The sequence below is a fragment of the Canis lupus genome, chromosome 6 (assembly GCF_048164855.1).
Source record: "Canis lupus baileyi chromosome 6, mCanLup2.hap1, whole genome shotgun sequence".
NCBI lineage: Eukaryota > Metazoa > Chordata > Mammalia > Carnivora > Canidae > Canis > Canis lupus.
This window is the reverse complement of record NC_132843.1, coordinates 29,036,372-29,063,406: the sequence shown is the minus strand read 5'-3', so window position 1 is coordinate 29,063,406 and position 27,035 is coordinate 29,036,372. Positions and strand designations below refer to the sequence as shown.

General features: G+C 41.7%; 2 long non-coding RNA genes across 12 annotated transcripts in view; one reads left to right on the top strand and one right to left on the bottom strand.

The window, feature by feature from the left end:
- The window catches only part of LOC140635166 (uncharacterized), a 337,126-nt gene that overhangs the window by 50,862 nt on the left and 259,229 nt on the right, over positions 1–27,035 (bottom strand). For 5 of the 7 annotated variants that reach the window (XR_012032491.1, XR_012032494.1, XR_012032493.1 and 2 more), the window contains one exon: positions 15,048–15,163. This is a non-coding gene — a long non-coding RNA (uncharacterized lncRNA). Of the gene's footprint in view, positions 1–7,300; positions 7,437–15,047; positions 15,164–17,819; positions 18,296–18,832; positions 18,930–27,035 lie in introns of all 7 variants that reach the window. The other 2 variants (XR_012032492.1, XR_012032489.1) reach the window with 2 other exon arrangements.
- LOC140635167 (uncharacterized) overlaps positions 3,701–27,035 on the top strand; it is a 39,396-nt gene continuing 16,061 nt past the window's right edge. The window contains exons 1-5 of one of the 5 annotated variants that reach the window (XR_012032496.1): positions 3,701–3,886; positions 4,470–4,601; positions 10,506–10,628; positions 22,399–22,621; positions 24,680–26,492. This is a non-coding gene — a long non-coding RNA (uncharacterized lncRNA). Of the gene's footprint in view, positions 3,887–4,469; positions 4,602–10,505; positions 10,629–11,563; positions 11,881–14,625; positions 14,735–22,398; positions 22,622–24,679; positions 26,493–27,035 lie in introns of those variants that run through there. The other 4 variants (XR_012032497.1, XR_012032498.1, XR_012032499.1 and 1 more) reach the window with 4 other exon arrangements.

The window sequence follows — 27,035 nt, the reverse complement described above, 5'->3', positions numbered from 1 at the left end:
GTTATTGAATCACATGTTAAGTAGAAATAATTTCAGAAACTATCTTGCTTATTAGTTTTGCCCAACATATTTTCTGCTCATCTCCATATCAGTGGACAGGAAGAGCCCAGGACCTGAACTTTCTGTGCCTTCAATGAAAACATCTCAAAGCTGAGGTATAGAAGTTGTAGGCCTATACTCAAGAGGCGTGAGCAAATCAGCCAGGACATTAATGTAATATGAACTGATGGCAGAGGCCACTCCAGGAGCAAACAGCAGTCTAGGTGGGAGAGTCTGTGGTCCATGATGGGAAGAAGGAGTAGGCTATTTTGGCTAGAAAATGAAACATATATACACAATTCCCAAACATCTGATTGTTGTGTGATGAGGACTTGTTTGTCCAGCACCCATCCAATCATTTGGAAAGTTATGCTAAAATCAGAATTGCTTCTCTGAGTAAGAGTCATATTCCATCCAAGTAAGAATTCTGACAGAGCACTGAGAGAAAATTTGGAGAAAATCCAGATGGTTCCCTTAGATTGCCAAAATCAAAGGATTTATAATTTGAAACGAATATCTCTTCAAAGCCTTGAATGATCCAAATTTGATTTCTGATATTGTTATTAATTTTCAAGAAGCTGGAAGTTTGGTTTTTCTGAGTGAAACTAGTCAAGTGTGATAATCAAAACAATTATTAATGTGTAGAAAAAATTGAAATTGAGCAGATGGTTTGCCCACATGTAGGTACAGTGTTTGATGTACATCATTTCAAGGAGATGCTGTGCTCCTTGGCTGGAATTGACCTGGGGTGGTTGGGAAATGATGTGGGGCTTGGATCAATATAGACACAAATCAGTTCTTCAGAATTTCCAACAACTTATGACCCTCCATCTGGATTGGGAATATACAGAATGATTGTGGAAACAGAACAGTTCTCTATCTGGCCTGACCTGCTGACCTTCTAGAAGTTCTCCCATAACTAACTCTACTCTCACAGGTAAAGGAGAGGAAGGACAATAAATAAAACCATGTTTCTAAGTAGACCCCTGACTGATACGAACCCCTCCCCTGTGTGGCTAAAACTGTAATACTGCTAGAGTCAGAGAGAATCCCCTGAAATGAATTCTTGCAATTTATTGTATGTCTCCAGCTGAATCTCTCCAGATATGCCACTCCCCAGCTTGGGGAATGAAGCTTCCTTGTTAATGTGGCCAGAGTATGGTACAGTTGCCTCTAGTCACTCATCAATCCAAATTATTTGATGTGGTTTTAATTAGCCCAAACAAGAGACTCAGTAGTTATTATAACTCAACTATAGAAAGAGGAAAAATCAACTCTTTGTTTACTTCTGGTGCCCTGGACACATGAAGACACACCAAAATAACTGCTATTTATTTTACAAGATGGAAAAAATATTGACTGCCCTCTGGTCATAGAAGGCATTTTCTTTTGGGATTACAAGTGCAGAGATGAATTAGGTACACTTAGGATCAATATCTGTTTCTCTTCTTGGCTCAAGATGGGATTTGTCAAAATTCGAGAGCAGCTTCTATTGAGTGTCAGCTACAAATCCTTCCACTACTGAGTCATACACCTATTCAGGTTGAAATATAAAAGGCAAAGGCCTTTTTTGGCTACAATATCTGGGGTCAGGATACTGAATCGCCTTTCTGCCTTTTCCTTTAATGAGCTTTAGTTTGATGAAGTGACCTAACCAGCACAGAAAGCAAGGGAGTAAAGGGTTTGCTAGCAAAGGACAGTGACTCCTGGGGATGGAGGGAGATGAGGCAGGAGCTCTCACTGTGACCTAACAGGGAGTGAAAGAGGGAAGCAAGTGGGCAGAAGAAACTGTGGAGAAATTACTCTGGCCAAAGATGTGGTAGGATAGATGAGGAACAGTGGAAAGCAGAATACAGGAGAGAAATTTGCATTAGTGCTGTCTAATTTTTAGGACTGAAACAATTCATCAATGCAATGCTCAACATATTTACTGTCCATAGGGACTTCAAGCCTTGGAAGATGTCTCTGTGCTTGGGGATAGTTTAGGCAATAAGGTCACTTGGCATACCATGGGCTTAGACAGTGAGAAGCAGAGAAAGAATTCTTAAAAGTATCTCAGGCACTGAATGGAAAAAAATCAGAGAGGGAAACAAACCATGAGACACTCTTAACTCTGAGAAACAAACTAAGGGTTGCTGAAGGGGATATGGGTGGTCAGATGGGGTAACTGGGTGATGGGCATTAAAGAGGGCACGTGATAGCATGAGCACTGGGTGTTAAATGCAATTGATGAGTTATTGAAAACTACATCTGAAACTAATGATGTCCTATATGCTGGCTAATTGAATTTAAGTTTTAAAAAAGTATCTGATACATTCCTATAGCAGGCTTTTGGAGATTTTTATTTCAGAGACTAGAAGATAGATGGACATCAGCTAATCAAAAAAGCACAGGTACAGAAGAGACAGCTTAGATTCACTGTGTAGAATCACATTCTGCACATCAAGAATGTACCAGAAGTAAATAAGTGTTTCATGTGGAATCAGGAAACAGAAAGAAGAAAGAAAAGATGAGGTCTCTGACGTAAAGAAGCAAGTCTTTGACTGGGGAGGCAACGCCTGTCACAAGGCTGTACAGAATAAGGCATAACAAAAGCCATGGATTGATAGGCAATAATCACTGATCACTAAGCAGAGTTGCCACAAGTGCTGAGAAAATCAGACAAAGAAGACAGCTATGTAATGTGGGGTAAGAAGACCTCTTTGAAGAGATGAATTGTAAGCTAGACCTTGGATAGAAACTGAATCTAATTCCAGTGTTTTCTTATGTTGTGTGGCCACCCCTAGTGAAAATCAGTGGTTGTTGCAATGGTGCAAAGTGATATCTGAGGAGGTCTTAACATATAAAGTATTGTTAGCTCCTATGGCAGTTGATCTCAGACTGCTGTCCTTTTGAAAATCTTATGATGATTTTTTTATTTTCTTTTTTCTCTTTTTCTCAGACTGTTGCCTGCCATTTTCAGATTCTGTCATTTTTTGCCTGTGTTCTTCTAATTTGCTCTGGACTAGGAAAGCGTTGTGAGACTCTGCTAAATTCATTCATTCAACCCTGAATTTAGGGATTAAAGATGAAAAAATCCATCAGAAATCCAGAAGTCCCCATAAAACCAGACATCTGTTTCATTTAAGTCTTGATGTGTGGCTAGTTTTTAAAATATTTTCTCCTGCGTAACACCAAAGGCTTTAGATCCATTGTTGCCCTATCTTTTAAAATAATAAAATTGCTCATAATAAAAATCAAAGCTAAGCTTCCACAGAAATGTGAGGGTGAAATATTGGGGATCTATTCCTCTATTGCATCAATTACCCACTAATTTAATAATCTAGCCTAGCCTTTCTTCAAAAACAGTTCTCAGACCTCAAATCCTTACTTAAGGGTAGATGAATGGCATCAATTAAATATGTTGTTACTCAGATAATCTGCATGTTAACAGAGATGTCTGAAGTTATCAAACAGAAGTTTTAATGGGGAGTCTAAGGTTTTTGAAATTGGTGAGTTTTGAGAGTGAAGAACTAGAGAGTTCCTGTTACACTTCATCAGGTATGTGGCCTCCCACCTTCTTTCTGCCACACTAACAACCAAGCAAAGGGACTAAATCATTGTCATGCATGTCACAATGGGGCTGCTTAGTGATACACATGACTGTTGGGTGCCCGAGGAGGATCTGCTCTTTTACTTCTACTGGACTCAGCTTCCCCAGATGCACATCATGATAATACCCGCTCTTGTGTCAAGAGTGTGACCTAGAAATAATTCATTTATTTTCAGAACAGGATTTAAGATCCTTCAGAGAAGAATACGGTCTGAGTTTAACGTAGCTGCTTGGCCTTCCGGCTGCCTCTTCTTGGTATTACACAGTGAAATTGACTAGGACATTTCCAACTGAGAAAGACGTGTCTTTGGGTTAGATTTAACCATACAGGAGAATTAATATAAAGCGGTAATGGTTCACAGGCCAGCTCACTCCTCCTTGAAATTTCAGCGACTGGAAAAATTAGTCTCCTGTTTCCTTTCTGTTCCCTTTTTTTAATTATAACTTACTGAGGCACTCGCTAATACCCTTTAATCTCTTTTAATAACTACCGTATCCTCGGTTTCTCTAAGCATCCTTCTCAAGGCATCCACAAATCCAAGAATGCTCTTAAGATTGACTGACTGACTGATCTCTCAGCTCTGTTGATTTACTGACTCGAGGTTTATTCCTTCAGCCTTGGCTATACAGGGATAAAAGGAAGAATGAGGATATGAACTCTTTCTAGAACCAGGAAAGGGCTTACCCTGAGGAATTTTGGGAAGAAGACCCCCTTCCCACACTTCCTTAATGTTTTTTTTTTCTCTCTCAGAGCTCTCATAAACACCCCACTTAGCATCTCCCCTGAGCCTCACTCTTTTCTTGGGTGAGGGGATTAATAAATTCTCTTTCTCTTAAGGCTTGTACATATTCAAAGAAGACCAAGTTATAAAGGAAAACACATCTCTGCTGGAGGAAACATAGGCACCATGTCAGGCCCACAGAGGATAGATTTATGGCAACTAGCCCAGCTATGTGCTCACAAGTCACAGTAAGTAAAAAAACCACCAAGTCCTTCTTCTTGTAACAAATGGACACATTTTGAGTAAATAATATTGAGCTTAAAAATGAGCCCTTAAATGCAGAAATCATGGAACCTGGAATCAAGCTGCCATCACCACCCTTCTCTACAAAGGGAACAAATGTAATGGGAGGGCATAACAAGGCAGAGCAAAGCAATGATGCCAGCAATCAAGTATTTATTGACACATCTACTCTGGTTGGTCCAGTAGGGGATAAAGTATGACCCACAAGACAGGACTTCCATGTGTGACATAAGAGGAGAATGACAGGCAGTGTGTAATCAAAGCTATAGTTTAGGAACTAAGTACTCAAGAAGGTCAATGAAGGAAGATTAACAAGGATCTATGCATTCAAGGAATGTTTCCCGAGACTTGAAGGGTGCTTAATGTTCTTGATGTTTAGAAACAAGTGAGAAAATGAGCTTTAAAAAAAAAGATATCTGTGTAAATATGGAATGGGTACATAGGAGGAGGACACCAGCCTATTAAAGCAGACTGGGTTAGAGACACTTGAAAGGTACAGAATATGGATCCTCTAGAAAGATATTTTAGATGTAAAAGCCAAATGGCTGATTTGATTATTAGGAGAAGAAAGTGTGAAGTCATGCACATGTATGACACATATTTGCTTCACCAAAAGAGACTTATTTTTCATAAGCTAACGCAGTCAAGTTCTGCCCAAGAGAGCCTGGAATGTACGTAGGGTATACTTTTGGTACCCACTATCAATGCTACACACAGAAATCCCACATTTCCCAAGCCTCCCTCCCTGGCAGTTCAAAGACCCTCACTGGACTGTACTTCTAGAGCAGCATTATCCAATGGAAATACAAAGAAGCTACAAATGCAAACCACATATGTGATTTTAAATTCTAGTAGTCACATTTTGATTTTTTAAAAAGATTTTATTTATTTATTTGAGAGAGAGAGAGAGAATGCACACATGACTGGGGGATAGGAAAGGGGGAGGGCTGGATAAAGGGAGAGGGGAGAGCATACTGCCCCCTGAGGAGTGAGTTGGATGAGGGGCTTGATCCCAGGACCCAGGATCATGACCTGAGCCAATGGAAGACGTTTAACTGAGTGAGCCACCTGGTGCCCCTGTTAGTCGCACTTTAAAAAGTAATAAGAAACAGGTTAAATTAATTTTAATATGTTGTATTTAAACCAATGTATCCAAAAAATTTCAACATGCACTCAATGTACAGCAGTTATTAATGAAAAAAGCAGTTATTAATGAGATATTCTGTACTCATTTTTCATAATACATTTTCAAAATTCAGTTCAATCTAGTTATATTTTAAGTGCTCAACAGCCACACATGGCTAACAGCTACCATATTGGAAGCTCAGCCATAGACCTGGCTATTTCAGCCTCTCAGGTCACAGATCCCTTCAAAGCCTAGTTCAAAAAACGAATTCATCCTGAGACACTGCTAAATATAGCCATCATTTGCTTGATCAGCCCTCCTAAATAATATTTTCTTAGAGTGGGAATTTTCACATTCCAGGGCAGCTTATTGAAACAGACCATGTGGGCAGGGAAAATATGTTTGGCATTCAAACCAGACTGAGTAGATGGAGGCCTGCATATGAAATTCCCATTAAATTCTGGAAGCCTCCCATTCCCTCCAGTACTTGCAACAGGTTCCTTCCCATGTGTGGTTTTGCAGAGGTTGGTGGGAAGTTGGTCTGGGTGGCTCTCTACTCAAAGGATTCTCCTAGAACTGCTGGGTCTGCTACTAGCTCCAAAATGACCCTAAAGCACTCAGGAGGCCTAGTGTCACATAAACCTGTTCATTTCTTCCCTTTCTCTGAACAGCTGGTCAGTGCTACCCTCTGGCCACCTTACTTGACCTGTGACTGATCTTTATACTTTGTAAACTAGTCATGGAAATCTCCATGGGCTCTGGAGCCCAAGTCTGAAAAGCAATAATTTTTGTATAAGGTCAGGGAAAGAGAATTCCACTGCTCTAAAGCAGGTGCTAATAATGTTACCTTGGACTACATTAGAGAAAGAAAGATGGCTTGACTATAGGAATGGACACTAACTGGACAGACAACTCCATGAGGATCATGGCTGAGGTTCTGGATGTAATGCTTTAAAAGGAATTTGAAAAACATGAGAGTGTTGCAGAGAAGACACATTGGCCAGAAGGCAGAAATCTTTAAAGTAGACTTTATAAATATAACTGTGCTGGCTTGAATTTCAGCTCCTGCTGGGCCACTCACAAGGTGGCTGACCTTGGGCAAATTGCTTGACTTTCCAAGTCTTGGTTCTTCAAGGTAACCAGGGTTATAAAAGCAAGCTCAGAGGATTGTTATGCAGATACACTTCACTGGGTGCCTGCCACAGAGTGTTTTCAATAAAACATGGCTATTCAATAAAAATATATAGATGATTGATATATTGTTAGCTAGCTAGTTTAGATAGATAGATAGAAACAGAGAGAGAGAAAGAGAGAGATAGAGAGATAAACCCAGCAGAAAAGAAAGGCGCAGAGGACCAGGGACACAGAATCAGGACACAGATACACAGGGCACTCACTTGCACACATAGACACACATGCTTATATATGCGTACACATGTACATATAAGCCTTGTGTATGCACATACACCCCCGTCACAAGTATGCCCACCTATACACATACACACATGTATGTACAACCTTTCTTTGACACACTGAATCTCAGAAAGTTATCCTCAATCTCCAGGCCCTGCACATGGTTTTCTGCTCCAAAACATCTTCTTGCCTTATGACTTCATAGAGTACTGTGGCCTCCTATATGCTCTGCCTTATAGCTCTGAAAGAGGAAAAATAAAATTGTTACCTTTTTGGGAAAGGAAGCCTTTGCCATCTCTCTACTCAATGTGGCCGTCATTTGACTCTCTGACCACCTGATCTCATAGGAATGAATTATGCCCTTGGTTATAAAACAGCATGTCCCCTCTCCAGAGAGCATCCAGAAGTACTTAGTAGAGACAGTAAATTATTGGTTGTGAGGCCCCGATGCCTTGGAGTAACCAAATTCTCCTTCTTCATTCACTCACTTCAGATACTACATGAACCATGTGTAATTAATGCCACGACTACATTCATTGCCATATTTTTATTACCACAAAACATAGAGGGGATGAAGGCGCTGTATTGAAATAGCATAGCCAGAGGCAAGGCAATTCGGTAGAATGTGTAAGAAGAACCAAAAGAGGCAATCTAACAAGAAATTACTTGACCTCCTGCATGTTGGTTGCTATGAAGTCCACAAGAGAAAGGCATGGCCCTGACCTCTAGGTGGTGAGGTGTCCAATTCATGCAAGTGAAAAAGCACTACGAATAACACAGTGCTGCTCCTACAAAGCCGAACTGATCCATGCTAAGTGTTTACAAAGTATCTGGCTGTTTGGTGAGTATTTTGACACATTACCGAATTGAATCCTCATAACAAGATCAGTTAAATATTATTCCCCATTTATAGATGAAAAAACTGAGAATTAGAGGATTAACTCACTTGCTCCAGGTCACATAAATCTATTGAAAGATACCAATACCCTAAAATAGCAATGGAGTCAAAATTCCAACAGAGTATTTGAGAGTGTGCTTTTAACTATTTGAAATTTATTCAGAATAACCAGATAATAGAGCAACAATTCTGTTGTTCCTCAGTATTTTCCTAATGCCTTATACAGTGTTTTCATGAAACACGTGTAGTTCAACATTGAAAGACAGTGTGCAGAGCATGGGGATAGGGAGATGAGGTATAAAAAAAAGAAACAAAAAGAAACTACTTCTCCTCAAGGCAGCAACATCAACTGTGGGTCTGTGGCATTCCCTCAATAAATACCAAATAGGAAGTGATATGTGCAATAATGGGATTGCCATTCTCCATAGTAACAGGAATAGCATTATGGAATCCACAAAAGAGAGAGGGTTTGGGAATCAGTAGATTCCATATCATCACTCTTCTGTTGCCTGTTGGGAGGCTCTAAGCTTAATCTTAACTGTGAATCAGTCTCTCTCTCTCTCTCTCTCTCTTTTTCTCATGACCAGCTTATGGTGTACTATAGCAGCCCAGTGCTGTCCCCTTTCCAGTGAGCATCAGTCCCCTAGGAATCCTGGGTTAGGATGAATTCAAATACAGTCTTAAAATACCAGACTGCTCATTCTGACCTACCCTCATGGGGCTCTGTTCTTCCTCTCTGTAATTGGCTTTTGTTACGCAATACAAACCAACCACAGTTACGTCTGTACATGTCTGACCCGCAGGTGGTATGGCCAAGTGACCCCAAAAAAGCATTGACATTTAGAAAGGCCTCATTTAAAAATAAAATAAAATAAAATAAAAATAAAAATTAAAAAAAAAAAAAAAAAGAAAGGCCTCATTTGCTTAGAACACATAGAAACCCTCCAGGGTTAGGAAGTGTTGTCCAAACCTGCTTGCTATCCTACTCAAGTGCCAGAGTCACATTCTGAGGAGTCACTTTTGTCATCCCAAGAAGGATAGAAATTTCTTGCATGACTGAATTGTGAGTTGACCATTTCCTCTTCCTCCTATTTATTTTGTATCCAAATGCATAAGATAGTAAAAGGATTCAGGTTACTTTCTCCCCATCAAATACATGCAAGATAAAAATGAGAACTAGATGATGGAGATAATAATTGATTGATTGATTGATGAAAAATAACCTAGACCATGGGTAGTCACTTTCTTGAATTTAAAAATATATATATACCTCCATAAAATTATTGAGAAACAATCATTATTATCAATACTAATAAAAATAATGAGGTTATCACTTTATTTCTCTGTGGCTGCTTCCTAGATAAACTATTAGCATTTTTAATGTAAAATCATAAATATTCTTATGTAATTACTCTAGCCTGAGAATTACTGTTGCACCTGTTCCAGCTCTTCATCTGGAAGGAAGCATGCCAGACAAAGACCTGGAGAGCAGCTAGGGCTGCATGGAGCCTCTGAACAGAGCTCAGAGAGGAGCACTGAACACAATAGAGAGCCACAGAACTTGACTTGCTCAGGGCAGAAGAGCTAGAGATTTGGGGTGGATTTAAAATTGAAATTCTAATTGAGTTTAGAGGAATGGGTTTGGAGAACACCAACTGCAATGAGCCAAACACTGGTTTAATTTTGTTCATAAAAAGTTACTCCAGATATTATTCCACAAACAAGAGTCACTTGAGAATCTGTTAAAAATATAAGTTCCCAGTTCTCTTCTGTTACCTCCTGAAACATGAGCTCTAGAGAAGGAGGCTGGGAATCCATATTTTTTAATAAATTCCCCAGGTAAGCCCAATATGCAGTCAGGTTTAGGAGCCAGTCATTTTAACACCCTCAGCAAACTTAGTCCATAGTGTCACTGCTCTGGGTACAGGCATATGAGAGCCTAACGCAAAATATTCCATCTTTGGACCACTCTGCTTTGTCAGAGTGATCTATCACATAATGAATCAAAACATCTCTTTCCACAATGCCCATCGCTGGGACCTGCTTCTGTCCCTTGGGACCTCATAGAACAAGCTGAATCCTTTTTCTTAATAATTAGTGATCTCATCCATAAAAGAGCCAGAATGTCTTCTGATCCTGTGACCAGCCCCATGCATCCCTGCCAGGCCTCTGCAGCCTCTGCCAGGGCCATGGCTTTGGGAGAACTGAGAATGTCATTTTGGAATTCTTTTGAAGTGCCAGAGGAGCTGTAGCTGTTACTTTAATTCTGCATCCATGTATAATATAACAATTCCTCAACCTGGAGGTTGAGCTACGATCTACTAATTTGGCCTGCTTCATCTCTGTTTCTTGTTTGTACTGCTGTTTTTCCTCCTTTCATTCCACAACCTTCAAGATTTTTTTTCCCCATAGCTTCCTGGTAGCATGACTATACAGATTGGCACAGCAGTAAAGGAGCCAGAAGAGACACTGTTCTTGCAGATTCCTCCTTCTGTGTTACGTGGAAGGGCCCATAGGACCCAATGCCTCTCCTCTGTGAGTAACTACCCTGGGCTTTCTCTCTCCAAGGTGAAGCAAAACCATGAAGCAGGAAACATGGGCAGTCTGTTTTCCCCCAATCCCACTTTTAGCCTTTGGTACAAACTATGTTTAACTAGCACATGAAAAAAAAAATAGTATTCCATATTGTTTGGTCAAGTATATCAAAGATGTTTGATTTGAGATAATCAGCGCAAGAGCATGAAAAAAATCAGTTGTTATGTTACACTGAAATGATCTTTCATGATGCTACGTCCCTTAGGGACATTGACAGGGTGAGCATCACTTATCCCCAAACCATCAAACCCCACACAGCCATATCCAAAGCATGCAGCCATATCCAAAGCATTGCTTTATCATGGTGTTCCAAACTCCGTGCAACTCCTCAAGTGCATGAAAGCCAAACTAAAATTACTTCAAACCATTGGCATTTATTTGTGCCACGATGCTCCTTAAGCGTTTCATTGAACATATATCTTTTGGGTCATATGTACCCATACTGCATATCCATCTTTGCTATGATGATAGCAAATAACTTAAATGGATGATTACATGGCTAAAATATTTTCAGAGAATATGGATAATTTGACACATCTCAGGATTTACACTCATACCTCTAACAGCTATACAAGCTGCTTCTACTTATAACCCAGCTTTGCCCCTCTATAACTTGATCTTTGCCCCCATGGGGAATGTGCACTAATTACCCTGAGTGCAAAGGTCTTCTGGATGCTTCTGCCCAAGGTGGCTGCCCTTCACCTGCTATAGGCCTGGAGAGTAGTTTTCTGATCTTCCCATTGTGCCTTTCTAATAATTTCTTGTGGATCTCCAAATCACCAGCCAGCTTTGCCTGTCTGGAGGGCTCTGGTCTCAGGGCACCTGCCTGTTCCCCACTCATCTCATTCTGACCTGGGCCCTAACTTATTCTGCAGGAAGCAGTCAGTGAAGGAGAGAGTACACGTGTGTGCAGTTGAGGTCCTGGATTATGCTGTAAGGAGAACACTCAGATACACTTGGGTTCACATCTTGTCTCTGAAAAATACTGGCTGTGTGGTCCATAGAACAATGGGCTCCACAGTATCAACCTCACTGGGTGGTTGTGGAAATTAAATGGGCCAATATACTTAAGATGAATGGCAATTGGGAACCTAATAAATATTAATTCCTCCCTCTCTCTCTTTTCCTTACCCTTCATGTGCACGCGACTTGAGGAATGAGAGCTTGTCTCTTCCTAATGTAACTAAATGATCAGCCCTTGCATTTGTACTATACTTTATAAAATACAAAATACATTCACAAGCTTTCACTCTCACAGTTATTCTGGAGTGGGCAGATCAGATGTCCTTATTCTCATCTTTCAGGTAAGGAAATGGAAACTAATAGGGTTAAATGATTTGCCCAAGGTCCCATACCAACTTCTGAGTATAGACAATACATTTTCTCTAAAGATTGTTAAACAATCTGACTATCTGCTGGTGGAGTCACCACTAGTCATTCCATGCTCCCATCAGGCCTTACGTTCCTTAGTAAACAAACTCTTCCATTCTAGATTAGTTCCTTTGAGGGCTTGCACACAGCAATCTGACAAATGAATTTACATGAAGGTGCCAGGGGCTGATAATGGTTTAATACCTTAACATTCCACTATTGACATTTTAACAAGGAGAGGCTCTGGACAATGGCTTAATGCAGAAGAGCAAATAGATTCCATCCTGAATGCCAGTTCCGACCAATTAGTAGTGGCTGCCCAACATTGCTTTGAGAAGGACCCTGAGGCTTTGTCTGGGCTCAGAGGAAAGCCTGTCATGACCCATCATCAATGTGTGCCATAGGTGTGGAAGGGGCAGGTGAGGCAGACTTGCCACTCAGCTTCTCACCCTCCAGCTCTGATCTCAGATCTACCAGAGACCACTGGGGGAGCATCCTCATTCTCCACCATCCCCACTCTGACTAATTTCTTCAAGTTGAGCTGGAGGTGACAAAATGGCCTTGGACAGGTTCCCTGCCTGAGTCCTGTCACCTCCTGAGTCTAGTTTTCCTCATGATGCATACTAAATGAGATACTAGATGTAAAACCACTTTGAAAATTATGAAACATTATATAGCCATGAGGTACAATGGTAATGGAGCCAGGCACTACCACCAGGCAGAAGGGTGGGGAAACTTTCACTATTTTCAGATGGCTCTCTGTGGTAGGGAATAGCTTATTTTGCCTTCACTTTATACCTGAATGAGGAGGAGGGCTTGTTTTTCAGGTACTTTCCCTGTCCCCTCTCCCTTCCTCTCTACCATCCAGGAGATGAACTGAAGAAGCTGCACCAGCAGCATTTCCTCCTCCCTCCCAAGCTGGGTATTGGCATCATTATCTGTATATCAGCAATAAAAGATAAGAGTGGCAGATACCGATGTTTCATTACCTTTGGTGCCTCTGGGGATTGCTGCCCAGATATTTGGATTCACATGGCTTTCTCTCTCTGAGACTGACTTTGAAAAAAAGTGAATTTGCCTCAATAGGTTAACCAGTACAGATCTGGGGGACAGAGCCCCTCTAGCCTATGTACTGCTCTGGATCCCATCCCAGGCCCATGTCTGATGTCACCTGGTTCTGTCCACAGGAATGCCACAGTCACTCCATTGCTTGGGCCACTAAGAATAAGCTTAGCAGCCTGGCCTGTAAGGCCCTGAACAGCCCTTAGCTGTCTTTCCAAACTGTCACTCTGCTTCCAGAAAACTGGGCAATCTATTGTTCCCCACAGGGGCCAGGCACATCCTCCCCTCCACACAGGCCCCTGTGCTGTCCGGTCTCTTGCCATGCCAGTCTTGAGTTTCCACCTGCTAAGTTCCATCATTTCCTCAAAGTCTATCCCACATGGCACCTTAATGAAGTCTAGAATAGCCTCTTTCAATCACAGGTCATCTTTTCTTTCTTTGAAATAAATATTCAATAGGAAGTTACAATTATGGAGTGCCCACACAGGTCCTACACTGTGCTGATTTCATATCCATGATCTTAGTTAATCCCCATAGTAACTCTATGGTTAGGAACTACTGTTTCTCCATATTTAAGATAATGAAACAGAGGCCCAGAGAAATCAAGGAATTTGCCCACAATAAGGCAGCCAGTAAATTCCAGAGCTCTGAGTTTGACCCAGCTCTCTGCCTTCAGTGCCCATGCCTACCACCATCACATTCCAGGGTTTATTGAGCCCATCTCTGAGCCCTAGAGCACTTCTCCTGTTGACATAGGTATGTTCCTCTTAGTGTGGAGGCTCACTGTGATCTTGTCTTCATCCCCCTCCCTTAATTATAAACTCCTGTATAATCAAGAAGAGATTATCTCTTCCCCAACTTTGTCTTCCCAGCACATAGAAAGTGCCAAGTAACCCTCCAAATCTACCACCACCTTTTTCCCTCTGATGCCGGTCTATTTCCCATGAACTCCACATCCTGAGCCTGTTTTCTCATAGCCTAGTCTGTTCACATGTTTCAACTAACAGTTCTCTCTGCAGGCTCTCCCAAGTACCATGCTCCTTCCCCACATTCTCCTTACTTGTGCTGTGCCATTTATATTCTTCATACTCAGTTGCTTCTGCCTTTCCAAATTTTCTCCAAACTCCAAAACTCTACTCCAAGCCCACCTTCTCAGAGAACTCCTTCCTAACCCTCACAGCCACAACTGGCCTCTCCATTCCCTGACCCACTAACACGTAAGTAGATGGTTCTCCAGTTCCTTCACTAGTTGATATTTAGTAACTCCCATCATGAGCTGAGGGCCATACTAGGCATTATGAGGACACAAGAAAAGTATGCCACATGTGTCGCACCCAACTCCTAAAGTTCAAACACTAGGGAGACCCATGTGAAAGTTGCCCATGTGAAAAGTTAACAAAAATGCCCAATCACTTGGTCAAATGGGCAGTTCAGATAAAAACCTGCACCAAATGTATGCTAGGTATGAGTTCAGAGGAGGGTGAGAACATTGTGCATTCTGCAGGTTCAGCTGGAGGCTATCTGCAGGAGGAGGAGCCTAGAGATTGAGTCTACTCCAGGCAAGTAGCAAGAAAAGACAGCATGCTCTAGGCAGGCAAGAATACAATTGTTTGGTGAGTATGTGAAACAGGCAATGAGGAGCCAGGCATGATGGGAGGGAAAATTAGACTGTCAACAGGACAGGGAAAATGGAAGTGCTGGAGGCACCTATGCAAGCCCTGTTCCCACATGGAAAGTCTCTTACTCAACCTCTCATCCTACAGATAAGGAATGGAGGCCAAAGATGAGCAACATGGTTGAGGTATGTTGAAGCTGAAATAGAAATCAGGTCCAGAGACTTCATGGACTGTGCAACTAAGCAGGAAAATCTTTGGAACTGAACAATACCACAGCTCCTTGGACTAGATCACTAACATGGAGTCTTACCTGAGAAATAGCACATCTTAGTATGAGCACAGGGCTTAAGGACTAGCAGTTTGCCGACAGCCTGGTAGCTCCCTTGGCCAGGTCATTTTAACTTCTTGGAGCTTGAGTTTCTTCATCTATGTGAAAAGCACAATAAAATTTAAGATTATAGCTACATTCAAGGATCCTGGTAGAATTTCATGTGATGGTGCTTTTCTAGAGCTTAGCATAGTGTGAGCACATAAGAAATTCTCAGTATAAATGACCTTTTATATGAAACATGGGGGTGATAATGCCTCTCCCAAGGAGATATACAGTCTATGCAGTTAAATAACGAAGAAACCAAAACCAAGAGTTTGGGGGACCAAGAGTCTATTCTAACTTAGATCTATAGTGGCAGCATAGAGCCTGCCTGCCAGCCACAAATTTGTAACTCCTATACTATCTAGCCCAGGGCACAATCCATCGTAGATATTTAATAAAGGTTTCTGAACTGAATGGATTTAAATTGGATCAAATTTAATTGGATCCTTTGTTTAAAATTTAAAAGTCTGCCTCTGAGAAGTGGCTGAATGGAGTACTTTTTAGTTTTGGAGATTGTTAATTCCAGCAATCAGACTCGACCAACCTGTCTTTCCTTCATATTGATAATTCCCAACAGAATGCCCCACTACGTTTTCCCTCCTCCACTGCTCAGAGAGTTGATTGAACATGAAATCCACAGTTGTGGTTGGGGTTTGCTGGGATATATCGCTGGCGATTACAAGGTTATGTTTTCTATACCACTCTTGTCACATGCCCTCAATGTACCAAATATGGTAGGTTGATACTCAGACCCATTTCCACCCTGCTTTGCCTTCATCTCTAACACAGGGGGTGAAAAACTGGAAACTGTAGGGCCCAGAACCCTTGGCCAGATACAGGCTATTAGTGAGTGGTGCTCACTGGAGACTAGAAGGCAGGAGGGAGGGGGAAGCTATTCTCCTTCTGGCTCTAGCAACAACAAGGGATTTCAGGCGATTTGAAGGCTCTGGCAGTATCATTGGTGGTTTGACCAGCAGGGTGTGAGCTCCTTGTTCCTGCTGGCAGCAGAGGGCAGTGATTCCAATGGCAGCAATATCTGCCTCTCATGGAGCTCCAGGTATATCAGAGCACCAGTGCATGCTTTTATGCCCTGGGTAAAACCATGCTACCATGTTTCTCTTCTCATCATTCGAGCATGGGTGTAACCAACTGCCTATATTAAACCCTCTTCTGCTTGACATAGAGTTTTCTGTGTTTTCCTCACTGGATACCGACTGATCAAGACCACTGAAAACTTTCTCAGCATATTATAAATTATAAAAATGAATTTTCAGTAAACAATGATTGATAATGACAAAACAGTTTAGCACCTTTAAGAACAGGGCCTTTCTAACAGTAGGCTTCACAGAGAACATCTTGAAAGGCAGAAGGGCTTCCTTCCAACTGATACATAATGGAGGAAATTTTCACCCATGGGCCCTTCCCCACATGCTTGAACAACCAGAAGAAAACCAGCCTTCTTTGAAAATGATGCAAATGGCTAGCAGTGAAATGTATGGCCAAAAGTGAAGAAGGGATGATGAACTGCTGTCACCCTGGCGGAGATGGAAAGGGGGAGAACAAGGAAGTTCCTTTGGCCACTGAGATAACTCCTGCCAGCACTCACACAGTCAGTGCAGGGACTGCCTCCTCCACCTTAGCACTAGCAGGGCTCCAAGGCAAGTAGTAGCCTCTGGGAGGGGAGGTGGGACTCTGTTCCTGAGCCAGGCTAACCTTGAGGCTGACACTCAAGCAGAACATCAGTGCTCACCTCGAGGCAGTGTCCAGACCAATTCCTGTGCAATACTTGTAAAGAACATTTCTCTACTCAGTCAGAGAGCTGCCATGCCAGGCCTCTGCCTCCTTAGCAAAGCAGGATGACACTATGCTCTGGAGGTACCTCTAAGGTAAAACTGCAGATCATAGCAAGATTCACAGCTTTGAAACAATGTGTGCCTTGAAGTTATTGCTATTTGCTTTGTTTTGTGGTTAGAGGGAAAAAATAACAACAACAAAAAAATCCAAACCTTTAAGAAATCTAATTATATGTTTGAGTTATAGACTGGTTTTTAACAACAACAAAAAAAAATTAACAAAAAAGGGGGCTCATTAAGAGTCTTTTGTCTCCAAAACAAGTGTGTTTTCCTAAGCCATAGAGCAAGCAAATTCTAATTGCTGGCTTCATTATACAGAAAAGTCTAAGTGTAACAATCAGAAGCCTTATTACACATACATAATTGAGTTTCATTGCAACTTATGAAAACATAAACTCTCTTAAACACACTTGCAGAAAATGTCGCATCATCAAATCAACACTTTTATTATACAAAAGTAATTGTGTTTAAAGACACCAAACATATGTTACTTATACAAAAAAATGAGTTGTACTATGATTCAGAAGTCTAAATCTTGAATCTGAGAGCAATGTTTTGTTTGCAAATGCACGGCAAAAAAAGGAGGGTGCAAATTACAAACTTTACTAATGAGATGTACGAGAACTTGTTCTGGAAATATTCAGGAAATTCTGAACTCTCAAATGCCCTATTCTGACCAATCTTCCATGAGCATACTTCCTTCTGTACCTGGCTCCTACTAAATCTGTTCCTCATGCTGCATCTTCACATTTTTCCTTCTGGGTTGAGTTCCTTCTACGGGTCTACCTCTGGATCATCTGTATTCTCCTGCCCTACCACAGATAGTCCCTTTGCCTTGGAGCTCCACCATTCTCACCTGTCACAGCCATCCCTCGCTAATTTTTGCCCTCGCTACTTCCTACACTCCTGTGTCTGGGCTGATGGAGCTTCTGGAGAATGCCATCCTGCTTGCCCACCAGGAACTGGTGGGCTCCAAGTCCGGCTGCTCTGCGCAGTCTGTTCTGCAGCCCTTTTGCTTCTGCAAATCCTTTCTTCTCCTTGGTGCTGACTACATAATTGTAGTCCCATAAATGGGGGCCTGGTGCAAAATGAAGATGCAGGTATCCTTGTTCAAACAACAAAGAAAAAGCCTTCTTCTTGCTTCCATATCTCTTTATTTGCTATTTAATGTTGTGCTCCCTCCAGTGCAAGGACACTAGCTGGCAGGCCAGTGCTGACTCTTGCAGATGCTTGGGCCTTGTTCACATCTCAATGCAGGCGTGTATCTGACTTCAACTCCTGCCTCAGGCTGAGGCACGTGAGAACAGGGGAGCAGAAAGCAGAGGACCTGTCCTGGGAGGTAGAACCACACGTGAGCTAGGCTCCAAGTCCCTAGTACATTCCCTATTTTCTCACTGAACTCAGTTAAAGGACACAATTCAAAGATAAAAGTATTAAAATTTCGAGATGGAAAGCACAGAACATTAAAACCCAACTGTGAGGTCCTGTGTGACTGCACTGGGCACCAACTTCTTGAGCTAACCCTTCCCAGCTCTTCCCCATCATTCTCATAGCTGAGGGTTCCTATCCCACACCTCCCTTCCTGGCCCCCCTGCCCTTCCTGACCAGCCAGCTGTAGAAGAGCTGACCCACACTTCACAGGTAAAGTCAGCAACCATCCCAGGTCCTTCTGCTCTTGTCCAACCTGCCTCTGTCCTTGTCTCAAGCCAAATACCTCCATTCCTTCTCTGGCAGAACAAAACATTTAGGGCTCATCTGAAGACAGACCCTGCCGTGCAGGGGCTGGGGCATATCTCTTCCTACTGCCTCCTTCCTCGGTGTCCTACTCCTTCCCCAATATGCTGCTAAGAGCTTCACCAAGTCTCTTACCTGGGCCCCCCAACACAGCAGTAGAGGGTGTGATCATTTTATCTTCATTTTTATTTGAGGCTTAGGAGTTTAGAGTAACTTGCTCAAGATTATGCAGCTACAAGGAAGCAAAACCAGAATTTCAGCCCAGATTCCAAACCCTAATAGCACTTAGCCACCATGCCTTATTTCTGGCATTCTCCAAATATTCTTTCTACTGGCTTCTTCCACCCAAAGACATATATATATATAGTTTCATGATCCAGCTTAGTTCAAATGTCCATTCTGTCTTCCCTTTATGACTATACTTCTCCATATCTTAGCATATGCTCCCTGCTGGTGCTTTCTCCCTCCACGCAGTCCTCTCCTGAAGAAGTCTGTACCTGGTTTGGGCAGTTAGGGATTTTCTGAAGTTGTTTGTCAGAGCTTTTCCTCCTTGGCCTCTCTCCAGCCTAAAACACTGGTGTCTACCTGTTTCTCAGCATTCTCCCATTCCTGCCTTGCCTAGGTCTCATTCTGCCCCATAGCTCAGGCCACACCCAGAGTGGTGGTGTCTCCAGGCTACACCCTGTCTGCTCTTGGTCTGTCATCTTCCAGGGTGACTTCCAACTATGTAGAGGCATTTCCTAGATGTCACACACATGCATAATCCCACACTTGTGAGAAAGTAGGAACAATCACTGTCTACTCTAAGTGAGAAATAAATCAGACACTTTATACTTGTCTCCTGGAATCCTCACCAGCTCTTGAAAGTGATGAGAAATCTGGAGTTATGAACTCTGGGCCCTCTTTAGAGTTGTCCTGCTGAGTGGTCAAAGCCAAGATTCCAGTCAGCCTGCCAGACTCCCAGCTCATCTTCCACACTGCCCAAGTGCCATCGTCCCTGGGATGTGTCAGTCAAATTTCACATACTGATTTCTGACTTTCTCACATTATATCCTAGATACCTGAAAGTTAAAATATCAAGATCTCACTTAAGTGGACATTTTCCCCTTGGATTTTCTATCTTGGTTAATGGGATAGATATTTGATCTTGTTATTCCATTTCCTATTTCAAAATCCCTTAGAGGCCCTCTAATTCCCTCAGAATAAAGTTGGAAATTTTTCTTCAGGGCCTACAAAGCCCTCCACAACCTGGCCCTCAACTACCTGTATGCTCTTCTTTATCCATGTCTGTTGAAAGCATTCAGATGCACCCATCTGCTTGCAGCATCCCAGTGCAATCTGTCATTTGTCCAGGCTTTCACTTGACAGATAATTATTTATCTGTATGCCAGGCCATTGTGTGCCAGGCTCAGTTCTGGGTACCTTGGGCTATGCCAGTGAACAAAACAGCAGAGATCTCTCTATATTTGAGCTTATAATCTAGTGCAGGACAGCAAACAACAAATGATAAATCATAGTAAACTCTACAGTACATAAAGAAGAGGGTAAGTAATATAGGAAAAAAATAGAAAATGACATAGGATAAAAGGAAAACAAGAGCTTTTATGGTTTATAATTAAACAGTATGCTCAGGGTGAGCCCCAAGAGAAGGCAACATCTAAGTACAGAATGACAGACTTGAGGGAGACAGCCATGCTGACATCTGAAAGAAGAGTGTCCTGGGTAAAAGAAACAGATAGTGCAAAAGTCCTCAGGGAGAGAGAGCCCCAAAGATCCTCTAGGAGGGTTGGAGCAGAGTCAGCAAAAGGGGAAAATAATAGTATTATTAGAGATTAGAAGACTTAAGGAGACCAACTCATGTAAGGCCTTGAACACTGGGAGGGCTTTGAGTTTACTCTGAGTGAAATAGGGAAACCATAGAAGACTTACTGATGTAACTGATATCGTAAAAATACCACTCTGGGCACAAGGATGAAGGCAAGGACAAAATCAGGGAGCCAGAAGACTCTTCCAAGGAACCAAGCAAGAGATGACAGTGGATCAAACAAGGGTGTAACAGTGAAGGTGGTAAGAGACAGTCTCAACATCAGCACATAATGTCTCCTTAGTCGAGAATATTTTTCTCCCCCAATACATCCAGGTGGTAGACTCACCTGACCTTCAAAATTATCCTTATCTCTTGGAATCCTTCTCAAATCTGTTATCCTTGGTTAAATTCAGAATTTCTTCTCTTTGCTGTCTCTCTGAACTCCAATAATACTACAGGCATTTCATTATTATAGCACATATCTGTCTCTGTCAAAATTATTGATGCTATTGTCTGTCTCCTCACCAGACTGTGGGTGCCTTGAGGCCATGCTGTCTTATACTTCTTTGTATGTTCAGGATGCAGTTTTTATAAATGCTCAATAAAAGCTGGTGATTGAATAAATGACATAAATGTAAAAAGTAAGCTATAGTCTCTCTTGACCCAGTCACCAAATCCAAGTCTTTGGAAATTCAGGCACTGGTCAGAAGTAAACAAATGCTCGGCAGTTATAATCCACATAAGAGCCCTGCCATGTGGGGCTGCTAAGACCAAGATAGCAACCCACCACCCTTTCCACAACTATTGAGTTAAGGAAAATCAGAAGGGTTGGCAATTGATGTGCCAATTAACTGGATAGGAAGAGGAATGTGTTCGGATCACCTCCTATTCACCTTATTGGTTACAGGAAGGATCTCTCACCCTAAGTAGTATGAGATGGCCAAATACATGACACCTTAAACTGGACAGAAGAGATTAACTATAGTTCATTAATCATGTACACTGCAGGTGGAGAGGGATAGCATAGCACATGCCACACAGGGCTTGCCCTCAGGGCACAAGTGGGGGTTATAGGAGGCAAGCTCTGTAGTGATGAGGGTAAAGTGACTCCCAGTTTCTAAGAGTGGATGTAATTGGCTTCTTTGAATAATTTCATGGGCTAGCCATCAGGCAAAAAATCTGGTGGAGTATACTAGTCCTTCTGATAAGTGAACTAGCCAGCTGGAAAGTCTTTTTCATTGAATTGGGGACACAGCTGGGGAGGAACAAGGGAACTCATGGATAGGCCTTTGGGGCCCTGTGAGGCTTAAGGATGTCAAGGCAGCATTTAATATTGCATGCTAATTTCACAACATGGAAGTAAAGGAAATGCTCAGTCTAGGACTGAAAAGTGAAGGATACAGGAGGAGACAAAATGAGGGATGGTTGGCAACTTGAGAACAGTATTGGAATAAGGGATCATCACTGATTTGTTGGATCCAGAATATGACTAATAGCAAAAGATAATCTATTAGCAACACAGATCATGACCTGGGCCAGAATTCTAGGTCTAGATGAATGAGTTCATTCTAAAACAAACTAGAGAGACAATTCAGGCTTTGCATAGACTCCCAGCCTTAGTCTGAAACTTCATGCAAAACTGAGCTGAGCTAAATGGTGGTGGGGTAAATGTATGGACCCAACTGAGTGGCTGACACAGGGTCTTCTGGAGAAAACCTATTATGCATTTTTAAAACCGCATTCAGAGCAACATTCTTAGAATCCTTAGAACTCCCACCCTGATACACTCATATCAATGCTTCCCCATTTCCTGAACAATAAACTCCAAATTGGTAAATGCCCTATAAAAGCCAACTCTACTGACTCATCCTTACGCTTTATTTCTCTCTTACAGAATAATCCTTTGTCAAGTCTCTCCATCTCTATGAAAGCTTCCCAAAGAAATAAGGCTAACATTAATGACTCTTGCAGTAATTAATCTCCAGTTATAAGAAATACTTACAGGGTACCTACTAAATGCCAATACTATGCTAAGAGTTGAGGATACAAAGCAATACAAAACAAACTCTTGCCTTCAAGGGGTATACAACTAGTTGAGGAGAAAGGCACATTCTTAGGTAAGAACAATACAAGGTAATATATGCTAGGTTGAAACAACTAACACAGGATGAATGGTGGGAAGTGGAAAGAAGAGGAGGTCACTGAACTAATCTGGGGAGAGGGGCAGAGATCTATGTTTTGCCTGTCTTGTCTCATTATATATGGTATAAAAGCAGGGGTAACATCTATTTTTTTACAGCCAGAACCTAACATTGTGTCTTGGATTGCTGATTGATTGCACATTTGACTGATGTATTGATGTTTGCTTGCTCCTTTGGAATCTCTCAGATATGCCTATTTCTGTTCTCTAATCATATCAGTAACTTTCAAATTAACTCATCTTAAAGGGTCTCAGCACCCTTGGGAAATTTAGTATTACTAACTTAATATCCTACCTTCTCATGTTGGGAGGTAGGTATTATTACTGCCATAATTAAAACTGTATTAATTAGATCTTTTCAGTCACCTGGATTTCAGCAGACTCCAACACTGGGGGTTGGATAGTTATCTGTGCTGTGAGATATGAAAGGTATGAGAAAGGTGTCTCTGACCCCAACATATCACACTCAGCTGGAATTCAATATGGCTAACACTGGAAATCAATCCCATTAGATAACAAAACTCTTTCCCATGCAGGAATTGTTTTTGGAATGTGAATGCTTCTGGTACGGTCAATAAGTATTTGCGGGCTTGGGGTTTTGTTTATCTTTTTAAAGGCTTCTCCTGTGTACCAGATGTTGTGTTGGGCATCATGGGGATAAAACATTGATCAAACACAGCCTCTTCCTTTAAGTATATCACTATCTGGTTTGTTGGAGGAGGTCTGCAGTTATCCAGCCCTGCAATGGATACTTACAAGGCAGCTGTACATCGTTAAGTGACAATTATGAAGTAACTGTGGAAAGAGGACTTGGTTAGGAAGATCTGGGATCTAGTCTATTTTGTCATTTAAGGCACCGTGTGACCTTGGATATCACATGCTTCCAATAATTTGCCCTGAATCAGACATCTTGTGTTCCCATCGAGTGATCTCTAGCTGGAGAAGTTCAGAATACTTTAATGGTGTCAGAAGAGACAGAGCCCAGAGCCCAGTACAGTGCCTGATCCACAGTCAGCACCAAATCTTAGTTAACAACTGTGTCCTAACCCAGTCCCAGAAGGATTTGAGATGACTATCTTCCAAAACAGAGTAGGCAAAGGAACAAAGGTGAGCTGGAGTGGCTAGGAAAACTTCAAAGAGAAGGAAGACTCTAAGATGGACTTTAAGGAGAAGGTAGCATTTAGAAGGAGTGGAATGGGCAGGGCACAGCAGATGGGTTAAGAGCCATGAGGAAAAACCAGCATGTTAAACTCATGTGAGTGATCTTTATCAGACATAATTCCTTATGTGACAGTTTTAGATACCTTTTGGGGACACCAGGATATGATAATTTCCCTGTTTGCCTGTTCTAGGCAGAGAGGTGGAAAGTTTGCTCTGGAAGTACAGCAAGGCATGGAATCTGGCGACCTTGAACCCATGTCCCAGTGTAGCTTTGTAGCTCATTGGTTCCTTCTATGTGTGACAGGTCCACTCAAGTCTGTGAGATCTCTTGGGACTCCATGAAAATATCAACTATAGCCCTTGCCATTGCACTCAGATCTTTGGTGTTTTCTTTTTTATTGTCTGTTATTTTCAAGCAGGAATATATGCTGGAGGAGAGAGATAATGTTTCAGAAGCATCTCCTCTATTGACATCTTACTTATGATACCTCATATTATTCTTGTTGAAATTCTGAGGGGGAAGCATTAGGCTGCCTATTTTACAGATGAGAAAAATTAAGCTCCATGAGGTTAAATAACTCTCTCAAGGCCCCAGCTAGGAAGTGGCCAAACCAGGATTTCGAGCCCTATAGGTAGAGGCAGGAGCAAGGTAAGGTAAATTTAGTACCCAAGATATAAAATTTCAGGAAACTCTCACTCTCAGGTTCTGACCCCTGTACCTGTAAGACCCTGAGAGTGAGTGCCTTCCTTCACTCTAATCCTGGCCCTCCCTGCAAAGCTGTCTGAGTTAAAACCCATGCTCTTTCTCTTACAGGACAGATACATTCTCTACCACCAGCTTTTCAACAATAATATCAGCCCCTTAGGGGCCCATAGAGAGTAATTATTCCCAGGCAAACCTTGGCCTAGGGATCTTAGCTCCTAACCACATGCTAACTAACCATAATCCCAGATGATGCTGAGACAAGACGGAGCAGGAAAATGAAGATGGATAAATCAATGTCAGCCAGAACTGTTCCTAGAGGTGCCACGTAACACTCACATATCAAGAGACACTTGGATATGATGTAGCCCCTGCCGGACCTAAAAGGAATGCTCTCAATATATCAAATTTCAGAGATTTAGACACTTGCAAGAGAAGTTGTGCATGCCTGTGACCCATGGAAATCCCAGTTCCTTTATCTTGTCCAGATGCTACACATAGCATTCCCTTGGGAAAACCACCCTACTGGGGCAGGAAATTTAAAAGTCTAAGGGCAGAATGGTCACTGGGCCCTAGCCCAGACCCAGCCCAGAAACAGACAAAGCTGTTGCACACAGAGGGCCTCACTCCCTTCCCATTCTTCATGCATTTGGGACAAAGAGAGACTCATGTGCCAAATGGCAAGCTGCAGATATTAGGTTGGACAGCAGGGCCATAAAGCTCCCACAGAAGGGGAACATTAAAGAGGCAGTGTAAATCCCTTGATGGCAGCACTAAGTCTCTGTCAACACTGGCATCAGTTTGTGCAAAACACACGGAGAATCAAGATGCTCATTGTGGTTATGTTCAGAGCTTCTGTAGAAAAAGAAAGTAAAAGTAAAGTCTAAGAAATGCCTTTACTCTGATTACTATACATGCTCACCTGGTCTCAACCCATTTCCCTTCCATACAATTCTGTCCTCCAATCCTTTTCATTCCAAATCACCCACTCATGGTACCTTCTCCCACTCTATTCCATTCCCATCCATCTCTCCTCTGTCTATCCTATATCCTATCCTGATTACAACTGTTTTGTTCAATTTCATCCCATATTTCACAATTCAACTCAGCCTGAAACTATATATCCTAACCAAGCTAGCCCATCTAATATACAACAATATTTTTAGTAATCTTCCTGAGCTAGTGTGCTCATTATGGAAAAAGATACAAATAGGGAGAAATTGGGACTCCACTTACATGGACTCCAAATCTGCCTACCATGTTCAAATACCCTAAATTATTGAGTAAGGTCAATATGTGAAGGAATTCCAGTGGTTCAATTCTCAGCCTTCTTAATTGGACATTTTTATCAGCATATAAGCCGGAGACATGGAAAGGGGAAAGAGAATGGAGCTAATGTTTGCTAACTACAACCCAACTGCTATGAACTAGAACTAGTGCAGAATTTGATCTTATCCAAACTATAACCTTAAAAGATGTTATTATCCCCACTTTATAAATAACTGAGATTCAAAGTTAAAAAAAAATCTTTCTCAAGTTACACAGCTAGAAAGTGCTTTTAGATCCAATCAGACTGGCCACACAGGACTCATGATCTTTCCAGAGCTTCTCTCTTGTGTAGTTGATGACATGGCACTAGTGGCACTAGTAGTGATAGAACTAGCAATGGCCTAATCCAAAATTGTCTCCCCTTGGGTGTGAATGACATAAGCATGGAACAAATACAGAGGCTGAGATATACAGTTTATGAAATAGCAACACACATATCTAGCTTATATGAAAAGCAACATTGCCCATCCTAATCATCCTAGGTTTCTCTTCCTTCATGTATCATTTCCCTCCTCTAACTTGTATGTAAGCTTCAAGAAGGAAAGCACTTTGCTTTGTTCACTGGTACATACCCAGCTCCTAAAGAGTGCCTGGCATCCAGTTGTGTTCACATATTACTATTTGTCGAATGAATGAATAAATGAATGGTATAAACACATTTCTAAAGAAAGTTCTTTATATTTGAACATAAGCAAAAAGTGAGATCTAATAGAGAAATTGTTTTACACAAATGTAAGTTGGGAAATATATGACTTCATTCAATTTAAACTGTTAAAGCATAAATATGCTAAAATAGCAGAGACAAACACAACCCAACTAAACTGCTGAGTGGAAATCACTAGCATTCTCCAGGACAAGGAAAGACTGGAGGGTGTTCAGGGAGAGTGCTCAGGCTGCCAAGAAGACTCTGGAGGTCAGAACTTGTACCAAAATATCTGCAGACCTGCCATGTGGGAAGGGTCATAGGCACATTGGGTAGAATTCCAAAAGCAGAACAAGGACCTCTGGGTAGAAATTACATAGAGTCATTTTATATTTCAATACAGGGATGCCAAATTCACCATTTTGAAATGTTCAAAAATGGAATTGGTTAATTCTCCCTGGAAACCTTTTTGCATCCTGGGAAATGCTGAAACAG